Below are 26,812 nucleotides of genomic sequence, written 5' to 3' on the forward strand. Positions count from 1 at the left end.
TAAGGGAATATTTTTTCCACACTGCCTGAGCTCATGGCCTTTCTTTTCCTGCTACGAATGGCCACATAGCTTAGGAAGGAATCTATTCTGAAAGGTAACAGGCAGCTGAACCTCTGAGTCTCTAAATCATTTCTTCAGGTCAGAATACAAACCACAGATGTGCAGAATAGATAACTATATCAATATAATAAAAGTAATGATACTGAGTCTATCTCTAACAGTAATTCTGTGTTCTAACACACCATTCATTAACAAGATGCTTTTAGTCAACTGTGTTTATTTGCTAGAACATATTTTTTATTGCTAGTGTTATTTTTTTTAATTAAATAAGGGGCAAATCAACTGCATTTTCTGGTTTAACATCCTATGCTTTATCAGTAGTATAAGAAAAATAAAAAAAATAAATAAATCAAGTACTACAAACATTCTCTAGAACATAACTGAGACCAGTGCGGAAAACTGAAAGAAACTTTAAGAAAAGCGAAAACAAGATTAAATGCAAAATTAGAAGCTTTACTGCTGTTGTTCAATGTAATAAAACCAGCTTTCACTATGTGTGGATGAAAGCAAATGCACCGAGAATCAGTATCATCAAACTATATTCGCTACAAAATACACTTTTTAAGTGTTTTTGCAGGGGGGGGGGCAAACCTCCTGCACCATCAATGAGAGTTCAACTCTCCCAAACGTATATATTCTAACTGCATGGCTGCACCAACTCAAACAAGGGGGAAATTACCCCCAAAAGGGCATCATTGTATGCACAACTCACTGACATGGGCTTCCTATGGAGGAACTCAGTCATCAAGTTGAATCTCTGGCAAATGAAGCTTGAGAGCTCAGTCTTCATTCACCAGTGGGGTGGTGATAATGGCATAAAGTGCTACTTGTAACCTAAAGGAGATGTTTTCAATTCTGTTTTCTTGTCTCAGATTATAAACCTGCCAGCTCAACAATCCTGTTAAATACAACTATACTGTATTATGGATGAAAAGGGAAATTAACATTCAAGTTCTCAGTTTTAGAAATAAAAAAATGCCTGTATTATTTAAAATTAAAACATACAACAGAATACATGAATGTAGAAACATCATTTAAAACAGAATGCAGCTATAGAATTTTCTAGGGAATGCAACATAGGAGTCTTTAAGCACATTTCTGAGGACAAAGAAGTGTCACATCATTTTATACATACATTAGCATGAAATTATCCAAAGCAATATTGCCTCATTCCCTTCCTAGCAATGTTATTTGGACACAGGAAAGTTTTAACACTCAAAGGACATCTACTTTCTATTTCAATTTACTTATTTATTTATTTTTGTTTATTTTATGTGTGTGTGTGTGTGTGTGTGTGTGTGTGTGTGTGTGTGTGTGTGTGTGTGTGTGTGTGTGTGTGCGTGTGTGTGTGCGTGTGTGTGTGTGCGTGTGTGTGTGTGTGTGTGTAGATAGATACAGATGTATTGTTTAATACCTATGACTATAGTTTCTTCACAAATAAGGGTTAGCATGAGTGATGCTCAAAATATACTCTCTGGTGGTTCTCTCTTCTGTTGCTTTGGAAAAGTTACATCAATAAACCAACTTTTGACAAACAGCAAAAACAAAATGCAACATACTTATCACATCAGTAATATATTAATAATGTTTACCTTTTTTACACCCACAGTGAGAATGATGCCATGCATTCAGCACATACCACACAGATGTCAATGTGAAGGAATTAAACTGGCCAACATTTCATTATTAAGGTAAGTCAAATTTATGATTTGCAACACAAAGAACAGTTCAAACGTTATGTAGGGTCACTATCTGTTCCAGTTCCATTGTTTCCACATCTTTTCAAAGCAAAATGAGTCCTGTATCGTATAGTAATATGCAGCTCTTGTGCAGAATTCAGGAAATATCCTGCTACTTTAAGCTCTGATGCTGTACATGAAAGTTCATTTGCCATGTTCACTTTAAGACCTGTGATAAATAAAATTACATTTCTAGTCTTGTGCAGGTTTTAATACAATTGAAGTATTATTAATATATAACAGAAATGAATGTGCTGTGTATGCTTTCTTTAAAATCTCAGGGATGATACTCCCCTTTCCATTCTCTCCTTGTGGGGAGACATACTTGATACACCATTTTCATCTTTAAATGTTATACTTCCATTCAAAAATTTGTACTTCATATTTTATTTTACAACTGCATTATTTAATTTATCAGTTGTTCTGATGACAGAAGATGAGTGCTGACTTTTCATCCATACGCTAAACCTCTTCTTTCTATCCAGTATAATATGGTATCAACATATTACACCAAGAATCAGTGCCCATAAAAATTATTAGAAATCAAAAACACTTTTAAAACATTGTTACTATTTAGTTATCTGATGGAATAAAAATGTGCTGCTGCAAATTCTGTGAAGAATATAAAGGCCCTGATTCAAAAGGCTTGCTCTCAGTCTAAGTGTCTATTTACACTGAGAGAGAGTATTTTGGAACTTGGTCCCCATAGTAAGCCATTTTAGAACTAGGCCTTATATCGAAGTAAGTCATTTACACAGAAAGAAACTCTTTTTGGAATCTGGGCCAAAGTCTTTAACTGTAATATCTGGCACTTCCTGCTTCCTGTAGTCAATGCTGTTTGTTCCACATAATTGGCTATTGAAAGAAAGATAGATATAAATTATCAGCTAAAATCAAGGACTTCAGCTGAATCTCACAGGTAGTTGAGAACTATGGGATTAAGGCAAAAAAAATATACTTCAAATGCCCTCGTTTTTCAAATCTCACAACAAATATGCTAACATAAAATAGATAAAAATAAAAATGCAACACTTCTTCTTTTGGCTTTTCCTGGTTACTGGACAAATTTTCAAAAATTACTTTGAAAAACTGATTGACACTAAATTTCGATGTTGATCTGATGGTAGATTATCAGAGGTTTAGTATTAAACATCATTATTCCTTTTCAGATGTTTTATCTTTTGAAGTTTGCTTACGTTATAGCAAGTGAAGGAAAAAATCCTTTATTTTTACTTATCTGTGTATGTCTAGAAATGAAATGTTACTCCAAGGATATAGCACATCTGTCATTAAAATTAAGTCATACTTAATTAATTCATTCATTTATTTGAATACTTACTTAACACCATGGCGGTGCAGTGGTTAGCGTTGTCACATCATAGCAAGAGGTTCTCAACTTTGATTCTCATCTGGCGGTCCTTTTGAGCAGAGTCTGCATGTCCTCCATGCGGTGACTTAGTTTTAAAGACATGCGGGTAGGTACGTGTGCATATGTGTGTGCCTTCTGTGAAGGTTGGGCACAGGGCTGGCAACTCAACTCCGTAAAAACACCACTGCCAAGCAGTCTGCAGATCAGTGACCCGCTGTGGTGACCCCCTAACCGGGGAAAGCCAAAAGACAAAAACTTTTATAACCAGGTTGGCTTTGCTTTGTCAATGCTCATTTAAAGCAGAGAGTCAGGGAATACTGCACAACAAATGTAAAATGTACTACATAGTATAAATATAAAAGTATTTTTCTTATATAACTGACATTTATTTTATTATTATTTTCCTTAGTATCATCCAAAAACAAAAGAAATCACTGCAAAAAACACAACTCCACCAAAAGAAAGCAGCCAAGCAGGCAAAGGAAAGCACAAACCGCCAACACACAATTAGGACTGTATTTCTCCAAAATGAGCACGAAGATGTTTTCAAGCAGTATAAAAAGAAGGTTTATTTAACGAAACAACTTCATCAGAATAAAACCAACCCCTCATCACATTCATTTTATATAAGACTGTTTAAATTGATACAATCAAAATTTAAAGTGATACATACTATATGAATGTATGGCCCAAACCATATAGGCATTAAAAAGAAATGTGAATGCTGTTGAAACCCTAGGCAACACTTTAAATACATTTTACTAAAATGAACATAACTATTAAAAACACATTATATTTAAACAACTATAAATCATAAAATCAACTTAAACAAAAACAAAAATGTAGGAATCTGTGACCTTACAGTTTGTCAGCCTTTAATTTTAGATATGGGGCTATGGAAATAAAATCATTCAGCCCCGGATGTTTGCTAGATTCCAATAAAATCTGCCAACAAGTCTCTTTATGAGATAATAGCGCAGGCCAATTACCCCCCCTACTGCACTGTGGAACAGATTCCAAAACGAAAAACTTGTAAGAAGCTCCTTCACAGGTCAAGGTATGTCTGAAAAGTGCATTGGTGTTAACTTTTCTCTGTATATCATAGGCGTGTTCCTTGCCAACATAAAATGCCTGGCAATACAATTGTACAGACCATCCGACCATAATTTTCTGCTTCTACTTTCCAAGTACAAGCTGTCCTGATCTATTATGTATTTACATTGTGGACAGCACCCACAACGGAACGTACCCTTTCTCAGCATGTTTTGTCTTTTTATCTTAGGATTCTGATCAAGGACCCTTTTAACATTAAATCCCTTCCTGTATACTACTCTGCATGTCAAATCCTTAAAATTGGCCAAATCTGTAAATTCTTTAAAATCATTAAATTCTCTCTCAATGATATACCTGATCTCTCCCGCTTGTTGGCTATATTGTGTAATAAACATCTGTTCAGTACTGGATATCCCTTGAACTTCATCTAACAGAACATCTTCACCAGATGACTTGGCCTTTGGATCTCAAATTTTATTACTTCCTCAAAGACAGAATTGATCAAAACTATAAAGAAGGATTTCAATTTCTCCTTCTGTAACAAAATCATTTTCTTCTGATGTCCCCTTCACAATAGATCTTTTTTGGAATTTAGGATGAGAACTGGCATAATGGAGATACCCATTGGAGAATGATGGTTTCCTATAAACACGGGACTTAAAGCGATCATTCATTTTACTAAGGGTTACATCCAAGTAATCCAGCTGTTGAGTAGTAACATTATAAGTAAAGTTATGAAGGTATGCCACAAACTCATCTATAAAATGCAGATATCATCCAGGAACCTTGAATAGTGTATCCAATGTTTGGAAAATACACTGTTCATAACAAATTTTTGTTCCCAGATGGCTAAAATCATATCTGCATATATGGGGGCACAATTGGCCAGAAACCTGCTGGAAATATTCTCCTGAGAAATAGATATAATTATACTTCAATACCAGTTCTAATAGATGTAACACCAAATGGACATCATTGTTGGTCACCCCATTACACCCCCACAGAGCTTCCTCAATCCATTCAAGCCCTAAACTGTGTGGTATTACTGAGAAAAGATCGACCACATTTATGGTAACAAAAAACATGTCAGGTCTAAATAGGTCTGAGGTGACACTTCGAAGAAATTCCCAGGAATCCTTAAGAAGATATTCTTGCCTACCCCACAATTGTTTCAATTTCCAATCTAAAAATTTTGATAAATTGTGGGTTTTGGAGGTGGGTCCTCCATAAATTATAGAGATCTATTTCAATAATTTCTTGGTCTAAATCAATGTTTTTGTAAGAAATGTGAACCTCATTCAAGGAAGCTATGGAATATTTGTTGGTATCCATCAGAAGATTATACATTTTGGTCTCATACATAAGCTGGTCCATAACCACTGTGCCACCCCCCTTATCAGGTTCCATAACACGGACACCTAAATTACCACCAAGTTCTTCCAAAAGATTGATCTCAGCTACATTCAAATTGGAGGTGTAACTATTCTTTCCAATCTTCCTCCTTATGCTTTGCTCAATCCTGTTCTCCAGATTCTTTAACTGGGGGTGTAAAGGGGGGTTATACGAACTAGATTTTTTTAAATTAACTGCATGTGGTTGTGAAATGTTACCAAAAATATGTTGCAAATTTAATCTACGTATGAAAAGTTTAACATCCAACATGGTGTTCACAAGATTACAACCTCTGCTAGGCACAAATTTAAATCCTTTGGTAAAAAGGGAGAACCATGTTTCTGTAATAGCCAGATCACTATAATTGTAGATATGGTAATCATTGAGAGAATATTTAAAATATTGGCCAATAGGAGTAACTACTATCTGCTCTACACATCCCAATCCCCTCTGTCTCCTCTCTGCTTCCCCCTCCAACCCTTGGAAGGAAATGCCCTCCCCTCCTGCTGGTGCACCCCCATGTGTGGCCCATGTATCTGCTGTTGATAAGCTTGCTGGCGTAAGCGCTCCGATCTCCTGGGTAAAAAATCATCCTGGTCAGATTCATCATGGTTGCCCATGGAGATGTTTCTGAAACTACCCTAGGATGGTCCCGGTATTCCATACCCATTTCTAACCAAAGGGGGGTTTGGATATTGTTTACCTTCTGCATACTCTCTTAAATCTCTGTTTAATTTCTTATATTTACGATTTAAGACAATGTTACACTGTTGGTCTATATGCTTTCTCATCTCATGGTACTTCTGTTTTTCCCCTTCAATAGTAAAAAGTAAATCAGTACTAATCAAGTCATAATATTGAAAAATATCTTTATGCAACACTTGCATATCCTTTTCATTCCGCTTGATAATAGCTTTAACAATCCCCAACCCACATTCATCAAAAAGCCTAATGAGCTCACAGTGAAACTCACTGCCACGCTCAACATGATCGTTTGTTAAAACATTCTTGTAAGTACAAATTGTCCAGCTCCAAGGTTTTATATTTATGTATATCAGAAAAGAACTGTTGTTGGAATTACTCACAATGTCCAGTCCTGAAAAGAAGAAGTTCCTGAGATGTATTTTGAGGAATTTCAAGATTGGTATTTTCCTCATTTTGCTGACGTAAAACCGCCGGAGTACGAGCAAAGTTGCAAGAAGCACCTTGATCCATGAAATCACCCACTGTTTTTAATAGTTATGTTCATTTTAGTAAAATGTATTTAAAGTGTTGCCTAGGGTTTCAACAGCATTCACATTTCTTTTTAATGCCTATATGGTTTGGGCCATACATTCATATAGTATGTATCACTTTAAATTTTGATTGTATCAATTTAAACAGTCTTATATAAAATGAATGTGATGAGGGGTTGGTTTTATTCTGATGAAGTTGTTTTAGTGGATGTACGTTAAATAAACCTTCTTTTTATACTGCTTGAAAACATCTTCGTGCTCATTTTGGAGAAATACAGTCCTAATTGTGTGTTGGCGGTTTGTGCTTTCCTTTTCCTTAGTATCATGTTTACTCCCAAAACTGTAGGTCATGTATAAACTTTCAAAAAGAACTGGACGATCTATTGCCTTACAGACCAAGAAGAGGTCACCATTAAGCGAAAACAGCATATAATGAGAATTTCTGAACCTTTTCTGAATAATTCAGGTACACACTTTATGCTCCCATACCCCCACCCCTGAGGTACATGAGTAGGTATAACCACCTTCCTTTCTCCCTCAACCTTCATTAGATCCCAAGTGCCTGGGCAGATAGTGACACATGATTGTCTGAGTCACAGGCAGGGCTTCATCCAAAAGGAAGGCAGAGTGTTGTACTGCAAGGAATTTTTGTTGTGAAGGTTTCTCCAACAGTCCAGCAATATTAAATGATACTATGTAATACTTGGATGAAAAGAAACCTAGGTTTCACAAACAGTAGGGGAATGTACTTTATTTTATGACACATTACATTTTTTGCAGACTTTTTTATCACAAAATAAAGAAAATGACCAATTTCAATTAATAGCACACTTGTTTTTAGTAAGGCCACTTTTGTATGTGTTTGTGTAATTGTCATAGTTGGGAGTTTGTGAGTAGCAAGTCCAACTCCATGATTTTTACAGTTACAGTGGGAAACCATTATTTTAATTGTTCTCTGCTGATTGTTGTGTACTGCACTTTTTAAAAATCATTTTTTTAACTGAATTTACAGTTACAGGCTTTACACTCAAGTGTGCTAGCTTTTTAGGGTCTTATAAGTGAATTTTGCTACTGCATTTCTGTTCTGTAACTAAAAACAAACAGAAAAGCCCAAAAATCCCCACCTTTTTCTTAAACTAGAATAGTCCAGATCTCAGATTTGCTGATTTCAGGAATGTATTTTGTGTTCTGGGTTGTCCAGATGTTGCAGAGATAGAAGGAAGTCTTTCTGCTTATCAGTAGGAGTGGTAAGCCCTGAGCAGCCTATCTATCGCTAGAGGAGTGGTTTCCAGCTCAGGAATTGTTTTTTATTGGCCCTTTTGGGCTGTTTCTATACCTTACAACTTTCTGACTTAAAAAACAGTGTTTGTGCAGGTTTGCGTATCACACAGCGTCGCTAAGCTAGGGTAAACTATTACCAGTGCCTTAAAGCCTGCTCTTCAAATTTTCCCTTAGATCTTGCTAGCTTTCATCTCTGAGCACTCAGATCTGACCTCTAAGCCCAGCACTTGCTCAGAACCTCTTGCAGCTGTCATAGCACTAACAAAAACAGCTTTAGTACTTAAAACAAAGCATAACAGCTTCTTCATCTTCTTTCGGCTTTTCCCGGTTAGGGGTCACCACAGTGGAGCATCTGTACACTCATGATTGGCAGTAGAGTTTTACGGTGTCGAGTTGCCAGCCCGGAACCCAACCTTCCACGGAAGGCACACACATGCATGCACTCATGCCTAGGGCCAATTTAGTGTCCAATCCACCTACAGCATGTCTTTGGGATGTGGGAGGAAACCGGAGCACCCGGAGGAAACCCATGCGACCACAGGGAGGACATGCAGACTCCGCACAGAAGGCACCCCAGCCAAGGACTGAACCAGAGAATCTCTTGCTGTGAGGTTACAACGCTAACCACTGCACCACTGTGGCTGCCCAAAACAAAGCATAACAGCTACAGTACTTAAATACTAAGCACCTATCCAGGCTTGTCTAAAGGTCAGTTCCCTACACTCTCACCTATTAAACTGGTGAACTTGGGAATCCTGAGGCAATGTAGCAATTGCCTCATGTACTCAGACAACCCTCTCCGCCTACCTACTAACACATCCACTTGTGAGAGATGCACATACATAGCCAAACTAGAAGCCATGCTCTCTTAAACAAAGACTGGGCTAGTTAGTCAAGAGGTGAAGGTTAACACATACTACACACCTAATAAAACACATAGCATCATGGATCACGCACCACCACACCTCTCACATAGTAACACAAAACACACACACACCTTTGCAGAGGTTCTCAATAAAAATCTGCCCAAACAGCAGAGACCTCCGAAGCAAATATGCAAGCAACCTTCTCACCCAAACACAACCCCCAAGACACAATGCCCACATAAACAGTGTGCCACTCAACCTAAGCCATTATGGCAAAACAGTCTACCCAATACACTAATCATAGGTGACTCAATAGTAAGGCATAATGACGTCCCACTCACTCGGTTGAATCAGGAGAAAGTTACGGTCAGCTGCCTGTCGGGTGCCAGGATTCACCACATAACACATGCACTTGGGTCTCTCCAGAACAAGTACAAGTATGACTTGGTCATTGTCCATGTTGGTGTTTATGACCTAAGACATACCTCCCTGGACTACATGAAAAGAGCCCTGAGTAGCATACTACCATTACCTAGAATGATACCACAGTACATGCAGAAAATGATTGACTTCAACAATTGTTTAAATTTCTGGTATCATTCAAAGGGGATCCAGTATCTGTCTGCCTGGGATGACATGATCGACAGACCTCGATGTTTTGCCAGAGATGGCATGCATCTGTCACTCCTGGGATTCAGGATACTGGATAATGCTCTTGCCACTTCTATAGTGCCTTTTTTAGGCAATGCCCTGAAAACAAATTTACCACAATAGCAAGTGCAAGCAAATGCAACCTGAGGGTAATGCTACTCAACGCTAGAAGCCTAAATCTCAAAATGCACTCACTTGAGTCACTTCTAAAATTGGAGAACATTGACCTCTGTGCAGTAAGAGAGACCTGGTTTAAGGCTCCAGGGAGCACCCCAGCACTACCAGACTAAATAGCATATCACACTTTTTGGCCCCCAAACCTGGACCGAAGCCCTAAAGGAGGTGTGGACCGAAGACCCAAAAGCGGTGGCATATCTATCTTCATAAAAGATACGCACACCTCCAGACTGGTTGCCTAACATAATGCATCAGAAATACTACAGGTACAATTAACACTGGATAAAACTACAATCCAGGTTGTAGCCTGCTATAGATCCTCCACAATGTCCCAAGACTCCCACTCCACATTCCTGAACACTCTGGAAAACATTGAGGTTCAACCCAAAACCATTATACTGGGAGACTTTAACTACCCCACCATTAGCTGGGAAAATTACTCCTGTTCCAAATCATTTGCCCAATGATTTCTGGAATTCGTTAATTCCAATGCCCTGGACCAACTCATTCTCACCCCCACCAGAGGTAGAAACATTCTAAATCTGGTCATTACAAACATGGGAGACCACTGCTCTACACCAGTGATCAACTCCTCCCTAGTCAGATCTGACTATAAGTTAATCACAGTCGCTATCCAAATCCCACCCTCACTCCTATTAAGGAAACCACAGTGAAAAACTTCTCCAAAGCCAATTTTGAGCTTCTAAAGACACAAGTGTCAATCTTCACATCATCCAAGCAAACGGGGAAAGGATGTATGGCTGTTGAATCATATACCAAGGAGTTGTATGAGCATCTACACAAGTGCATGGATCAGGCCATACCGAACAGAACCAAGATCATGTCCTCCAAAAAAAGGAAGCCAATCTGGTTGTCCCCTGCCATTAACAAACTCTACAACAGAAGAAAAAACTGCTGCAGAAAATGGCAAACTCCCAAGACTGGAAAAATTGCCTTGTAAGTCTCAGCAAAAAACTGAGATCCCTCATCAAAGCCTCCAAAGCTAGTTATGAAAACAAAATTGCAACAGATGCTAAAGACAACCACAAGGCATTTTTCAGTTATGCCAAGAACCTGCATAACAATATGCAGGGGTGCTCCGAGCTACTGCACAATGGCACCACTTATACTGAACCAACAGATATTCCCAACATCTTGGCCGACAGATTTAGTGCAAACTTTACTCCCACCTCACCCCGAAAAGGGTCCATCCCAATACCCAAGGAATGCCAAATCCCTAATATCATGACTCCTCAGGTAGAAGCCGCACTATCCAAAGCCAAAAATACAGCTTCCATGGGACCTGATAATATACCTGGCTGCATGCTACATGAATTACAAAGGGAACTGGCACCTCACCTGAGTTCCCTATTCAACCACAGCCTCACTTCAGGCGTTGTTCCCACCAAATAGTGTACCACTATGGTCATTCCACTCCACAAAGTGGGAGTGACTACTGACCAAGGAAACTACTGCCCCATCAGCCTGATGAGTCTGATCTGTAAGGCTATGGAGCGCATCATTATGGACCTCATAAATAGGGATATTGGGAACCTTAAAACCCTTGACCCCTCACAGTTTGGATTTGTGAAGGGCAGGTCATGTCTGCTCAACCTGATAGACATTTTCGAATCTGTCACCAGAGTGGTCAATGAAGGAAAGGCAGTCCACACAGCCTACCTTGATCTGGCCAAGGTCTTCGACACTATCCCCCACTCAGGAATCATTGACAGACTCACCAATCTAGGCATTAACCCCTACATCATAAGATGGGTTGCCAACTGGCTCACAGAAAAAACCCAGATGGTGAAAGTAGCGGACTCCAAATCCGACTACTGGGCATTCACAAGTGGAGTCCCACAAGGATATGTCCTGGGTCCTTTCCTGTTTGGTATATACTTCTCTGAAGTTCAGGCTAACACCAAAGGCCTCTGGTTGACAAAGATCGCAGACGACTCCAAACTGGGAGCCATTATTGACTCTCAAGCTGACATTGACATCCTACAAAAAGGCCTCACAGACATCAACAACAGGTGCCAGAACCGTGGTCTTAAGCTCGATGCTAAAAAGTGCATCATCATCCCCTTTGGGAAAAACACAGTGCCCATGAACTACCACATCGACAGTAGCCCTCTCAACTCCCCAGGTGTGATAAGCGATCTAGGGACACAAGTAGATAGTAACCTCTCCTTCGACAATGATGTAGCCACTGTAGTTAGGAAGTCCTTCTATGTGGCACACCTCATTACAAAAGGTTTCTCATCCAGGAAGAAAGAAGTCATAATCTGTTTCTACTAATCCCTCATTAAACCCATTATAGAGTACAATACCCAATTTGGCATGTACCTCAATAGACAACTGCAACAACTGGAGAGGCCACAGAAATTCCTCACAAAGAGAATCCTAGGACTCAAACACATGCCCTATGCAGACAGACACAAAATACTACAGCTATACTCCATCTCATATTACCTACTTAGTGGCAATCTCTGCTTGGCATACAAACCCATGTCTGACCCAGTGTTGCTAGACATGCTTCACCTGAAAAAGATCCAATCCCTCCGCACCACATGGTCCAAGGACCTCAACCTCATCACCAGAATAAACAGAACCAGCTGGAGGGACAGGTTCCTAAATAAACTCTCCATTCATGTCAAGCAGAGCACTTCACTAGCCCTCTTAAAGAGAAATCCTGATGAGTGGATGAGTAACAGGAAATTCACCCCGGGATCATTTCAACAACCTAGCTTGAGAGGGGCACAAGGAACTAACGTCCGGCAACAGGACTACTGCGTATTTTCTTGGGCTAGACTTGTGTTGGCTCCAGGGCCAATAGCCTAGTACTCACTTATGAACCTATGAACCTATGAATAATTAACTCATGCTCTTATTTAACATAACAAAGATTTAGAAGTTATAAATTGTGCAATGGCTTCTCCAGGAGAAAGCTAAAATGACTAGTCAAGCAATCTGCCTTATGTTACATGATTCCATTCACATGTATCCCTCAATTAATTCCTTATGTGTTTTGTACAATCCTGCGGTCATTAGAACACTGATAACTTATATTATTGTTAGATTCTCACTCCTCTTAAGTCTCATCCTTTTCTTTATTTGCTTTATCCTTCTTTCTTATTCTCCTAGGTCAAGTCATTTTTTTTTCTTTTTGCTGCAGAGTAGCACTGAAGCAAAATCAGCCCCAGTTTTATTGCAGTCCCAACTAATGTAGTGCTGTCAAGTTTGAAGCAAAATCAGCCCCAGTTTTATTGCAGCCCCAACTAATGTAGTGCTGTCAAGTTTGATGCAAAATCAGCCCCAGTTTTATTGCAGCTCCAACTAATGTAGTGCTGTCAAGTTTGATGCAAAATCAGCCCCAGTTTTATTGCAGCCCCAACTAATGTAGTGCTGTCAAGTTTGATGCAAAATCAGCCCCAGTTTTATTGCAGTCCCAACTAACGTAGTGCTGTCAAGTTTGTAGCAAAATCAGCCCTAGTTTTATTGCAGCTCCAACTAACGTAGTGCTGTCAAGTTTGAAGCAAAATCAGCCCCAGTTTTATTGCAGTCCCAACTAATGTAGTGCTGTCAAGTTTGATGCAAAATCAACCCCAGTTTTATTGCAGTCCCAACTAATGTAGTGCTGTCAAGTTTGCTGTGGAGTAGTTGACAGCTGAGGAAAACTAGTAAGTCAGTCAAAAGACACTTACAGGGTAATTACTTTGCTGCAGATGAGCACATCTGGCTGATGTGAGGACTAGGTTTCCTACCAAAAGATTTGCCAGTCTTGATAACATGTCAAAATCAGTTTTACAGACTAAATGATATGGCTTGTAAGCTGAACTAGTACCCTATTTCTTAATCAATATTTTGGTATCTGTTCCACCTGCAACAACACAAGTCTACTGAGAATCCAAACCCTCTTGGCTTATTTATACTTCCTGACAGAACACATGGAAAAGAAGGACAAAGATCATGGCCACTATCCAGTGGTATAGGGAGTTATGGGAATTCACACTTCAGTCCCCATTATGTTGGACCTAACAGAATCACATGATCCTGCATGAACACAGTCCTGGCTAATACGCATTGCAATCCCTAACTCCTTGTGGGACAGTGTGATCTTCTCACACATGCAGTTCATATTGTGGGACTCCACCAAAAGTTTTTCCTTTGATTGGTAGAATTTGCATCAGCTGCACACTCCTACACCTCCACCTAATACTAACCTCTTCGTACAGTGTCCTGGATGCCAACCAATCTTGTGTCATATGGAACACAGTCAGAGGCCAGCCTACACCTGAACCAATTCTGTACAAACTGTGCATAGTTAAAGTCATTTACACATTTTAATGTTTGAAATGTATTTGGCCTCATTATCTCACAGGGGTGTAGCTAGGATTTTCAATATAATATAAATTCACTCAAACTCGGTCCCTTGAATTGAAAAATAACCCTGAAATGCAGTTCTCTTGAAAAATGCAGCATGGTAGTTGGGGGGAGACTGCTTTTGAAATATGGACAAAGCCTAAAATAAAAACAGGGACAGATATTAAATAATGTCTTCTCGAACTTGATTTTCTAGAAAATCACAAAATTTATGAGGAGGAACAGAAAAAAATATGGAAAAAAAAACATTCCTTCCAAAATTGCTATTTTGTGGAGGGATCATTAGGGAAGAGCAACATTTTGAGCCAAAATCAGGGACAGTTGAGAGGTTTTGGCTATAATTCTATAAATAAATTTATTTTATTTGTACTCTCCTCTCAACAATAAAATAAATAAATCTGGAGGCCAAAATATATTTGATAGAACAGGTCTTATTTTAGCATGCATTTTTCTGAAAGGTTATAAAGTCTGAAACTAGTGTGTATTATTTAGTGACTTAATTCCTAAATCATTTGCCAGAAAAAAAACCACAAATTGGAACAAACCTTTTCCAGTAAACAATGAAAAAAACTGCCCAATTCAACATTTCCATCATCAAAAAAGTCCGTCAAACTTTTTTACAGTCCACATTTAAATAATATAATATGCACAATCTCTGAAGTAAAAAAAAAAAAAAATAATATTGTCTCATGTGCTTTGCTAGAGTGAGTATGTTCAACATTAAGTAGTACTGTGTCTTTAATTCCATTTTAATTTTAGCATATTTCTGTAACACTTCTCTGAAGCTTTCCAAAGTAGCTGTACCAATTAGCACCATTTCAAATATTTTATAACACTGAGAAATGGGTCAATGTTTTTGTCTGGAATTTGTAAGATAAGTTCATGACAAAAGTTTGAACCTCATCTTTCTTACTGCTGTGACCCTAACCCTTGTAACTTTTATACACTAATTTTCAGAGTCTGGGGAATTGTCGGAGGTACAATGGACCAACTCTGTATATAAACACAAAGATACAGATAGACAGATATATAATTTCTATATCTATATATATATATATATATATATATATATATATATATATATATATATATATATATATATATATATTTATAGGTTCCCCACACATAATCGAAATTTTAAAACTTTGACTTTCATATAGCTGAGACCATATGATCAAAGTTTTAAAACTTCGAACGGTCTGAATGGAGATCTCCATACAGCATGGAATGAGAAAATGTCCCTTTTCCTTGCTGCAGTCCGATCTCAGAGTTGGTATATTTAAATAGTAGGGGGTGTGGTGGTGCAAAAATGTTCAGGAATTTTTTTTGTTCTGTTTTTTTTTTTTTCCAGGTGTTCAAGCTTTTGAAATGTCGATCAAATGGTCTCGGCCATATGAAAGTCAATATTTTAAAAGTTCGATCATCTGTGGTAGACCCATATATAGGTTCATAGGTTCATAGGTGTGTACTAGGCTAATGGCCCTGGAGCCTTTACAATCCTAGCCCATAGGATTAGCCTGGCATCGTGCCACCTGACCTTAGTTCCCAGTGCCTCTGTCAAGTAGAGCCACTGGAGTGATCCGTGGGGTGAATTTTCTATTTCCCATCCACTCATCAATATTTCTCTTGAAGAGGGACAGTGAGGTGCTCTGTTTGACATGTATGGGAAGTCTATTCCAGAGCATGGGCAGTCTCTGGGTTATGAACCTCATATATATATATATATATATATATATATATATATATATAGATATAGATATAGATAAATAGACAGATATAGATAAATATATAGCTATATATCTCTCTACATTTATCTATACATACATACAGAGATAGGCATATTATTAGATCTAGAAATGTTTCATTCTTGCACTTTTAATAGTTAGTAATAAGGAGTGCAATTCCAGTTTCATCAGGAGCCCATATACTGCTAGTCTTTGTATGAAAGCACCTCATATAAAATACAATATTGGCAAAAGGGTACTATAGCAAAAACAGAAAAAAGCACTTAAAATGTATCAGAGTGTTATGTAACTGACAGTGTAAACCCAGACTGGAAATCTTTGAAGAGAAGACTGATTTTGATGTAAAAATATGCCAACTCACAAAAATCCACTGTAAGGTAGACCAAGGACCACCAGAAGCAAAATAGCCACAAACTTTCCACCAGGAACAAAATAGCCAGGTTGTAAAGATATAAAAAGTTGTTGTAGCACATAATAAGCATTACAGTCATAATAAAACTTTGTGTGTGTGTGTGTGTGTGTGTGTGTGTGTGTGTGTGTGTGTGTGTGTGTGTGTGTGTATCTATATATATGTATATATATATATATATATATATATATATATATATATATATATATATATAAAATCCGTGTGTGTTGCAGTTGTGCAATATGTTTCTAAATATATATTGTAGTCATAGAGTCATACTTCTTTATTACCTAAAGCAAACCAATAAAGGATCTTTCTCTTCTGAAATTTCTATAAATGATGAAACATGCCTTAGAAGACTGGCTAGTCTGTGTCAAAATATTTTAAACTATACATCATATCCAAGGTGTCATGTCTGAAAAGCATGACGGTGCACATCCTAACTCAAAGTTTGATTATTTATTTTTTACACTGAAGATAAATTGTTTGAATGTTTCTAAAAGCAGTGGCATAAGTATTTTGTTGTACATGTTGCTGTAGCAAAACAAGAATACTGAGCACTTTAAATCGTGCTTGAAATGGGACAGTTTTTGGTTTCATTATTTTATTATTATTAAAATGGTGCATTAGATACTTTATAATACATGCTCCTGGAAAAAAAAACAAAAGTGGTAAGTAGTTTAAATAGTACTTTATTCTATTAACTCTGTTTTGTTTGACTGCCCAAAATTGTGGTGGCATCAACACAACTGTTACACTAACTACAAGGGAAATGATTGGGTCTTTCAATGTTTTTAGTTGGGCATAAAATTACTTGATCAAACCAATTGAAAGAGCACAAGTGATCTGAGGATAGTGGGATTGTGGTGTGGATGCAGGCAATTTATTTACTTTTTTGCTGATTACAATTAAAGGGATCACTGATATTGCATGTCAGTAGAATATTAAATATGAATGACAAGTTTAAATATGTTACAATGGTCATAATTTTTACAGTTTTATCTTACCTGGAAGGGTTTGTGTTTGAGTGAAACAAGCTCATACGAATGACCATTGCTATTATTTATTTATTTATTTATTGTTTGCTATCGTCAGATGTCTATGGTATATTTGTACACCTATGGTCAATTTAGTGACTGTAACTGGTAAGCATGGAGGCAGTCTGTGGATGAAAGCATTTCATGTGATCACAGTTAAACACTCAGTGATCTGTCTTGCCCTGTTTATTTGTGTTTGTGTGAAACAAGCTCAGATTTATTAATGTGGTCATTCTTTATTTATTTGTTTATATTTATGAATCTGTATATGAATTTAGTTAGCTTACTCACAGTAAGACATCTGAGATGTGCACAGCCAATAAACTGGCTGTGACAAGGGGGCATATAGCCAGTGCATGAATAAAACTGAGTGACCTCTTTCTTTCATTTGATCATAGTTTAACAGTAACTGATCTTGCTTTGCAAGGCTATCATGCACTTATATGAAACAAATTAAAACTATTTTGTTTAGATATTATTGCTAATATTATTATTATTATAATTGGTGTTATTACTATTATTATTGAAAGTATTATTAATATTATTATTATTTTATTATTATTATTTTCAGCATCTGAAGTGTACACAGTTAATAAGTCTATAGGTTCAAAGGTAAGTACTGGGCTAGCTGACCTTGTGGGCCATTTTAAGCCTAATCAAACTTCCTTTCAAAGGTGAGAATGAAATCCTTTACCTTGTGTCTGTGAAGTGAACACCTTGACCTTTATACCAATACCTTTAACAATAGCCCCTGGATATAATCGGTGGGTATGGAGGTAGTCTGTGGATGAAATAAACTGACTCTTATTTTTACTTGATTACAGTGAAGCATTCATTGAACTGGCTTGGCAGTGTTAATGTACATCTGAGTGAAACAAGTTTGAATATATTGTGTACAGTTTTTATTTGATCATAATCCAAAATATGAAGTGTAGAAATCTATGAAGTGGCTATAACTGGAAAGTACAAAGGCAGTTTGTGGATGAAAGTGATTGACCCCTACTATTTGTTCACAGTTAACATGTCATCTGGGTTGGAAAAGATAGTGTCTGTGTTTGAATGAAGCAAGTTGAAATAAATTTCTGTGGCTATTATATTTTGTATTTTATCACTGTCAGACAACTGGAGTGTAAACAGCCAATAAAGTGACTATAATTGGTAAATATAGAGGCACTTTGTGGTTGTACCACATTAACTTCTTCTATAACTTGATTACAGTTAAACTGTTACTGATGTGGCTTGGTAGGACCGCGTGCTTGAATGGAGATGCTGAAGTACATTGCTGTCTCCAATTCCTCAACTTGATCACACATAGACATCTGAGGTATTCATAGTTAGTAAAATGGTTATAATACAGAGGCAACTTCTGGATGAAAGAGATGAATCCCTGCTGTGATTTGCCCATTAAAAAGCCATTTCTCTGGGCTAACAGGAACAAACTTCCAAGTGAAGTAAGAAACAGTTGACCTTAACAACTTTCAAAATTGAACTAAAAAAATCTTAAAAACAAAGCTAGTTGTTCCTGTCATCCCACAAATCACTATATAATTTCCACAATGTGTAAATATTGTTAAGACTGCAACATATAAATACTTTAAAACACTGTACTAACATAACTGCACTGTGACTCTAATTATATTCCAACCATCTATGAATTTTACTTGCAAATGTATTGTATGCATAATCATATAACTGCATTATTATTATATTCCAGCTATCTGCAAATGCACCTTACAAATTTTGTATGTCTTTTTGGCATCTTTAATTGTGCTTTGCTATTTGATGTATGTTGCTCTCAACAGACCAATTTGCCAACCTGGTTATCAAATAAATAAATAAACAAACAAATAAATAAATAAATAGTGTGCATTTGATTGAAACTAGCTGCAGTGCATCATTGTGGCCACTATTCATTCTTTATTCTATCACAATCAGACATCTGTGGGTTATAGTCAGTAAACTGACTATAATAGATGGGTATGAAAGCAGTTTGTGGATAAAAATGACTAACCCTAACAATTATTTATCATAGTTGAAGAGTCATTGATCTGTTTGGCAGGTACCATGTCTTTACTTTCCCAGAATCACTTTATTATAAATTCCCATAATCTTTACTGAAAATACCTTTAGATTAATTTCACAATAAACATGCACATTTTCCTATTTCTCACACAGGTAAGATGGTGCCACACAAAATCATAAATATAGCAGTATGGTCCAAGATTCTGACTTGCATTCACTTTACAAGTGAAATTGCTGTCAGGAATGTAGGCAAACTGATTTGTCATTAGATCAGAAGTAAAATTTGCATATATTTCTCCAGGAAATGGATTTTCAAGTCATTGGGTTAATGCTTAACCCTCTCCCCCAATTTAAACATGTGCAGAGTTCTTGCTTGAAGATAAATTTATTGTATATGATTTATATTTAAAGGTGTCAGCTAAGGCCATCCTGCAGGTAAGCATTATCATGTACTTTTAACTTTAATAGAAAATTTCATATAGTTGAAAACATGTGGCCTATATTATTAGGCAACACCTGTAAGCTTATATGGTGGCTTGATGACATATTTTTGTTTGCATTTGGTTCCCAACAAACATTTATATGTGTAGTTTTTCCAGGATGATAAACTTAGTACACATGAATTTTATCATTACTGCATTCTTATGAAATCATAGCTGCAAGCACTTCTATGAAAAAGTGATATACCTGTCATTTAAATACAGTAAAACATTCTTTAGATGTACAGCAGAACCATATAATTAGGTACAGGGTAAAGGGGGAGGCTACCCCAGACATAAGCTGTTATGGGGTGCGACTGGATTCATTGAGGATCCAATTCATTATTCTATTGATATGATTTCATTTTAATCATATTTTGCTTACCTGCCTGATCCAAAATGGTGTGACATCTAAAGGTATAGAATAGAGGACCACCAAATTATCAGACTACTTGAGATTCAAAACAATTTTCACAATTAGGGATGTTTTCAAATTTGTAAATCTACCCATTTCAACCTCTACTAGTGCAAAGTGATGTAGACTTCAGTGCTATCTAGGTGATTTTACTTTGATCAAGTACCTATTGTACCTGGCATGGAGGAAGAAAGAAGCAATAATGTGTAGTCTACAAACTTCAGAAGGAGGGTACGGAGCACATCTATAGGTAAAGTACTGCAATGGTTTAATGTCACCCATGGAAGTGAGTGACAGCCCATGTTTAATGTCCACTACATATCATCCAGGAGAGGTATACTAGGCTTGTGTAGGGAGTTAGGTTTCACTGAAAAACCTCCAAATCTACTGCAGATAGCAGTGACCCTCATTGCAACCAATTTTCACCCTGATGGGAATGAATAAGTCAAAGAGATCATGCCAAGAAAGTAATGAATGGGTCAATAAAGCAGTCTGGGGATGTGATGGTCAAGGTGGAAAAGAAAAAAAAAAGATTGCCTCCACCAAAATTCCCCACTGGCCTGCTACTTGTCATGTTACAGTATATGATAGAAAAATCATCAGTATACTTAAGCTAATAACTAATCTTACTAACCGTCCTTAGTATAAAACAAAATATGTAACTACAGAATCATATCAGATGATAGTGCCTCTTATGCTTTTATTTAGGTGACCTACAGATCATTGTCTAATGCCCATGTCACTTATCGTATATAATATCTACATGCTTCATTTAGTTATGTTACATAAACGTTTGCTGAGAGTCATGAATTTAGTAATAAATTTAATTAAGTTAATATTTTGGAATTCATTAAAAATGTATGTCATCAAAAAGATATAATTTTATTTAGCAGCCAAATGAAATCAGCATTTTTAAAATGGGCTAAATAGGAAGTTGACAGGAAATAGATTTATGTAATAGGTCATAAAGCAATATATTCTATTTTTAGGTATTACAGTTGGCAGTACCTCCAGAGATACATTTATCATCTCAGTAAAGCAGCAAAATGTCTCCAATTTCTTTGTCAAAGCACTTCAGATGACATACAGCAGATGAAAACTTCTTGGTATGACATTCTGTTCATACAGTGGAGTACAATGTTTGTTTGCCCATTAAATCAGCTCATTTGCATAAGTTTATTCAGAAAAAAATAATTGTTGTCTCAGTTGTTTCTGCTTGCCATAAGAAAAAGAAAATGATGAGCAAAGACAATAATCCGGCTTCTTTACCATTGAAAAAAACTTGAAACAGAAACCTGCAGTTCTTGCAAGTAACAGCATTCATTATATGCTACATACAAACAGTCTATCTACTGCTTAAAATCCTTGTCTGTTAGCAAATAGCTTCATATCTTTTTAGATAAGAATCTCTCAACTTTCCTTATGATGCATTACTTCTTAAGCTCTAAATAAATATTGGTTTAGAGTCAGAATGAGCTACCATGAGTGATAAACCCTACAATGAGAAGCCAACCCCTCAGTGTAATCCTTTATGATTTGGTTAGCAGCCCATCACGGTCATTCTCCACAAGTAGAGAGTCATCACCTTGGAAAATTAACTCAGCCAAAAAGTTGTGGTCACCACTGACTGCTGCCTCTGAATGCCTCTGAACTGCTTTTTCCTTGATAATGTAAATTCACCCTCTTGCAGCCAAGGACTTATTTCTCGGAATTCCAGCCATTACCTCTAATTTTGTTTTAGCTCATGTGTAATCCAGAGGACCTCACTTCCAATACAAACAGATACCTTTTGTCTGGTTCTTATGAATTCGGCATTCTAGAATACTAGTTAAAAATAAATAGCATTGGTAATACTGCACAGCTGTACTATAAAATGGAATTAAGATGCAATGGCTAGGATTTATGAAGAGACAGTAGTACACAGGGGTGCAGCATTAGCATTTAGCAGCTGCACCAAGCAAACAGCAGGTTGCATACAATTCCAACCCTGAAATAGGAAATACAGCACAGCACAGAATAAACATGAAAGTAGCCCAGACATAATAGCTAGAGGAACACTACACCATATGACATGCCATAAATACAGAGGAAAGACATCCTGTACCAATGCAGAAATCATTCATTTTACAACAGCCATAACCTACACTATCACTCTACAGGTGTAAGGCAGACAATCAATCCTGAATGAGATACTAGCCCATCACATGATATGTACACACAGATGTGCACCTAAGCAATTTAGAGGCTCGCTAGTTCACCTATTGGCATATATTCAGGATGTGGTAGAACACTAAAGAATCATACAAACATCCATACATACATGCATACATACATACATACATACATACATACATGCATACATGCATGCACAGAGGAAGCCCATATAGGTGCTGCAAAAACGGCATCCAAGCTAGGCACTGAACTTTAGAACCAAGCACTGTTAGGTGGCCATCCCTGCTACTGAGCTACTGTGCCACACTTGTGCACAACAGTGGAAGGAAAAGGCCTAGAATAGCACTGACAAAATGAAATATACAGACATCACATAATACAACTGAAAGGAGAAAAGTAGAGGTCAAAGCATACTGCAAACAGACTGCAGCCAGCTCTGCTGGAAAAAAAAGTTTTAACAAAATAACATGGTTAGCACTGTAGAAGGAATGAAATAGTATACAAAGAATTTATGTGCAGCAATGGAATGGTGGAACACAGAAAGAAGCCCGGTAAAGTGCAAAGGTGGTAGAGGGCTTTAGATTAGGTGTCAACAACAGCTGTTCATATACTCGGTATATCAAAGAATAATATATGCAGGCAGTATGCCATGATCTCCAAACTGCATTGTCTGCCTTGAAAATTAAGGTGAAAATACCAGACTAGGAACCCAACAGGCCATTTAAACAAGAGGCTTGTGGTAAACCAAAACACAGTAGAGAGCACACAGAAAGAAAATTGAAACACAATTAGGCACAGGGTGGGGAAAAGGGAGCTTCCCTAGGCACAAGGTATTGGGGTCACGATCAGCAGGTGTCTGTGGTGTAGGACTGCATTTGCTGTCATGGCCGAAACTTTGTAATGCTTAGTGAGTGGTAGCAGAAAGCCAGTGGTTACGTCATTTGTAACAACCAGTTTGCTACAGTTTCCTTTTGTTTTCTTTATTTTTGGGGGTCCTCAACTTTGAGTTGGGAGGACACCAGTTTGGGGAACTGCAAAGCATGCCACATAACTTAGATATGGTTGTGATACTGATGACTAGGCAAAACTAACAAATGCAGCACAACCTAGCAAATAAAGCTGTTTAATGGCCATCTCATTCCTACAGCTTCCTTCAACAGCCTCCCACCAACACTGCTGATATCATCTTAAACTTTGACTCATGCCCTAAAAATAAGCATATCTTTGAATTCACTCCTTCCTTTAATTCAAGGCACTTCCCCTTATGTGATATTGGAATTTAATGGCAGTTATATTTGTTGAAGTCCAGAGTGTACTTCAGCTGGACAAAAACATTTGGCAGACACGGGGTATGATGAGTAAAAAATATGGACCTATTGAAATTATGAGGACTTAATTCTTGGAATAGTGGGACTAAACTGTGAATTATGGAAACATATACTAAGTCCATCTTTGTGGTATCTTGGAGTACTCCCCTTACTCGAAGTTACGCAATCCTGGGGCAAAGTCCAGCTGATGAAAACAGTTTAAAAATGGAGCAGTGGGCTTTAGAATGTGCTATGTATTTGAATTGTAGTTTTTTAAGTGTTAGAACTAAACTAATCTGGATCCTAAAATTCTGAGAGGGAGCAAAAATGCTTTCCTTGTATGCATATGCATAACTCTAGAAGAGTACATGAATTTCATCTGGTATTGTTGACATGCAAAGCAATTCCAGTATGGTGAGTACTGCCAACAATGACTTCAGTATTTTGCCTCATAATCTCAAACTCTTATCATATTTTGTCCACCATGATCCCAATCATTGTTACAGCAATTTGTGCTTTAATAGAGAAGTTATAAGTCATGACTTCATTGCCAGATGTGTAAAATATTATGCTGGATAGAAAAATGCTGGCTTTGATTTACTAATCCTATACAGACTTTTGCAAGACCCTGACTCACACATATAGTATATGAATGGCCATAGTTATAATAACCACAGTCTGTCTATCTAATTCAACATTTCACATAACTAATGTGCTGCATAAAATGTCCTCTTCTTTGAATACTTCATGTAACACAAACAAAATGAGCATGATATTATCCCGTTGTGAAGACACAAGGAGCTAGAAGCAATATGCATGAAAAATGTCGTAGGACACTGACCAACTGTGTAAGGTAAAGAAATAAAAACGTAACATCAGCAATAGACCAGATCATGATAGGGGCAGGAAGGCAGATCCTGTAATGTAAGTTAGTGAACACAAAGTGAGCAAGCACTAGTTCACAAGTTCATAGGTGTATACTAGGTTTATGACCACTAGGGATTTTATAAGCCTAGCCATGCAACCCAAATGTATCCCACAAGTTATTGTGTCTTAGTTGTTATTTTAAGGGGTGTATGTTACTTAGGGCATGATTTAATGGCTGTTTCTGTCTATCAAAGCCATAGGTGACAAACCAAGGGTGAATTTCAGATTTTTCCATCCACTGGTCCAGGTTGTGCTTGAATAGGGTTAAGGAAGTGCTCTGTTTCATGTGGATGGGAAACCCTATTGCAGAGATTCCCTGAGATATGTACCTGTCACTCTAACATGTCCTATTTAACTAAAAGGGAAATTTAAATCCATAGATCTAGTAGTTATGGTTCTGTTTGTTTTGTGCTTATGCGAAAAGGTCCATCAGAGCAGGAGCCAAGGATGCCTTGTATGCCAGGCATAAATTGCCTCTCAGCAGTCTGTAGGAAAAAAGTATAGAGAAATGGCTTTGAAGAGATCTGCAGAGAACATTATATTTATGCCCTTTATTCTTTTTGTGAGGAATCTCTGTGGAAATTACAGTTGTTGTATGCACCTGGTAAGGTACATACAGAAAAGGGTTTTATACGCATTGATTGGTCTGATGATGGCTGAGTATATTGGCATGATGAGTTCCCTGGATATAAAAGCTTTGCCCTTACTTATAAGTTGAGTGACATAAAATTATTTTCTTACAACCTTAGACACATTGGATGAAACCAAGGTTACTGTCTTCATAGGTCCCCAAATCACTGGCTACTGTGTCTAGTTTTAGGTGTGTTTTATCAATGACATAGTTTCCACTGGGTGACTGACTTTCCAAAAGGTACCAATGTGCATTTCTTGGCATTGAGTTAAAGCTGTGGCTTTGTCACCAGTCATTTTTCTGTGTTAGACCTTCAAATAAGATGTTAGTAACTTGGGGGTTTCTGTGATTGTTCCTAACCTGCAGTCATCTGCAAATTTGGTAAGCCAGAGGAGTCTGACATTGGCCTTGACTTCTAGAAAATAGATGCCAAAGAGGAGCAGACCCAGCATAGAGCCCTGGGGGATGCCACCAGTGACCAAAGTCTTTGTGGAAGTGGTCTTTCCAGTCCTAACCTCCTGGATCTTGTCTGTGAGCCAGCGGCTATCTAGTACGTTACATGGGGTTTATGCCTAATTTCCTGAGTTTGTTTACAATACCCAAGTGAGGTATTGTATCAAATGTGTTAGCTAGGCAGTATGCACTGTTTTGCCTGCATCCACTGCCTTGCTGACCTTCTCAAAGAAGTCCTCCAGGTTCAGTATACATGACCTGCTTTTTCACAAAACCAAACTGGGTTGGATCCAGTGTATGAAGACTTCCTATGTCATTGGTAATCATTTGCTTGATAATTCTTTCCATGACTTTGCATACAAGACTAGTTAAACTAATATGTCTGTAGTTCATAGGATCCATTAGTGGTCCTCCTTCATGCAAAGAGATGATTGTTGCAGTCTTCCGTTTGTGTAGCATAAAGCCTGTGAGGAGGCTATGGTTGAATAGTGACAACAGTGGCCCTGAAAGGTCATATTTCAGGTTATTTAAGGGTATCCTGGGATATTATCAGGGCTCACTGAAGCTGTATTCCTGACCTTAGACAGTGCATCTAAGACCTGCTCCCTACTAATACTTGGATGGATTATGATTGATGGTATTTCCTGGGGGAGCAATTGGGGATGAGAGGGAGGTACTTATCAGCAAGAAGATTTGTTATATCTCAGAGTTCCATGAATGTGACTCCATTTACCAACAGTTAAACACACTGTTGTGCGCTGCCTTTGAGGTTTTGGATATAACTAAAGAAGGCCTTATAGTTGTCCTTGGCCTGGGACACTACCTCAAAATTTGCTTTGTTGGACTTAATTAGTCCTCTTAGTTGTCTATTCAGTTTGATGAGAGAGTTCTTATCTTTTTTGGCATTGCACTTCCTAACTTTAGCTATGACTTTTTTCTTTTGTTGGATAACCTGTTTAATCTTGGATTCCACTACAGTGGGGTTTTTTTTCGAGTTACTTTTGCTCAG

At 37.6% G+C, this 26,812-nt stretch overlaps 1 protein-coding gene across 2 annotated transcripts in view; it reads right to left on the minus strand.

Moving 5' to 3' along the window:
* The window catches only part of LOC122815229 (potassium voltage-gated channel subfamily A member 2-like), a 420,329-nt gene that overhangs the window by 1,805 nt on the left and 391,712 nt on the right, over nt 1-26,812 (minus strand). The window lies entirely within an intron of this gene.

This window comes from Protopterus annectens, chromosome 11.part0 (assembly GCF_019279795.1).
Source record: "Protopterus annectens isolate FY-2018-M chromosome 11.part0, PAN1.0, whole genome shotgun sequence".
Lineage (NCBI taxonomy): Eukaryota > Metazoa > Chordata > Ceratodontiformes > Protopteridae > Protopterus > Protopterus annectens.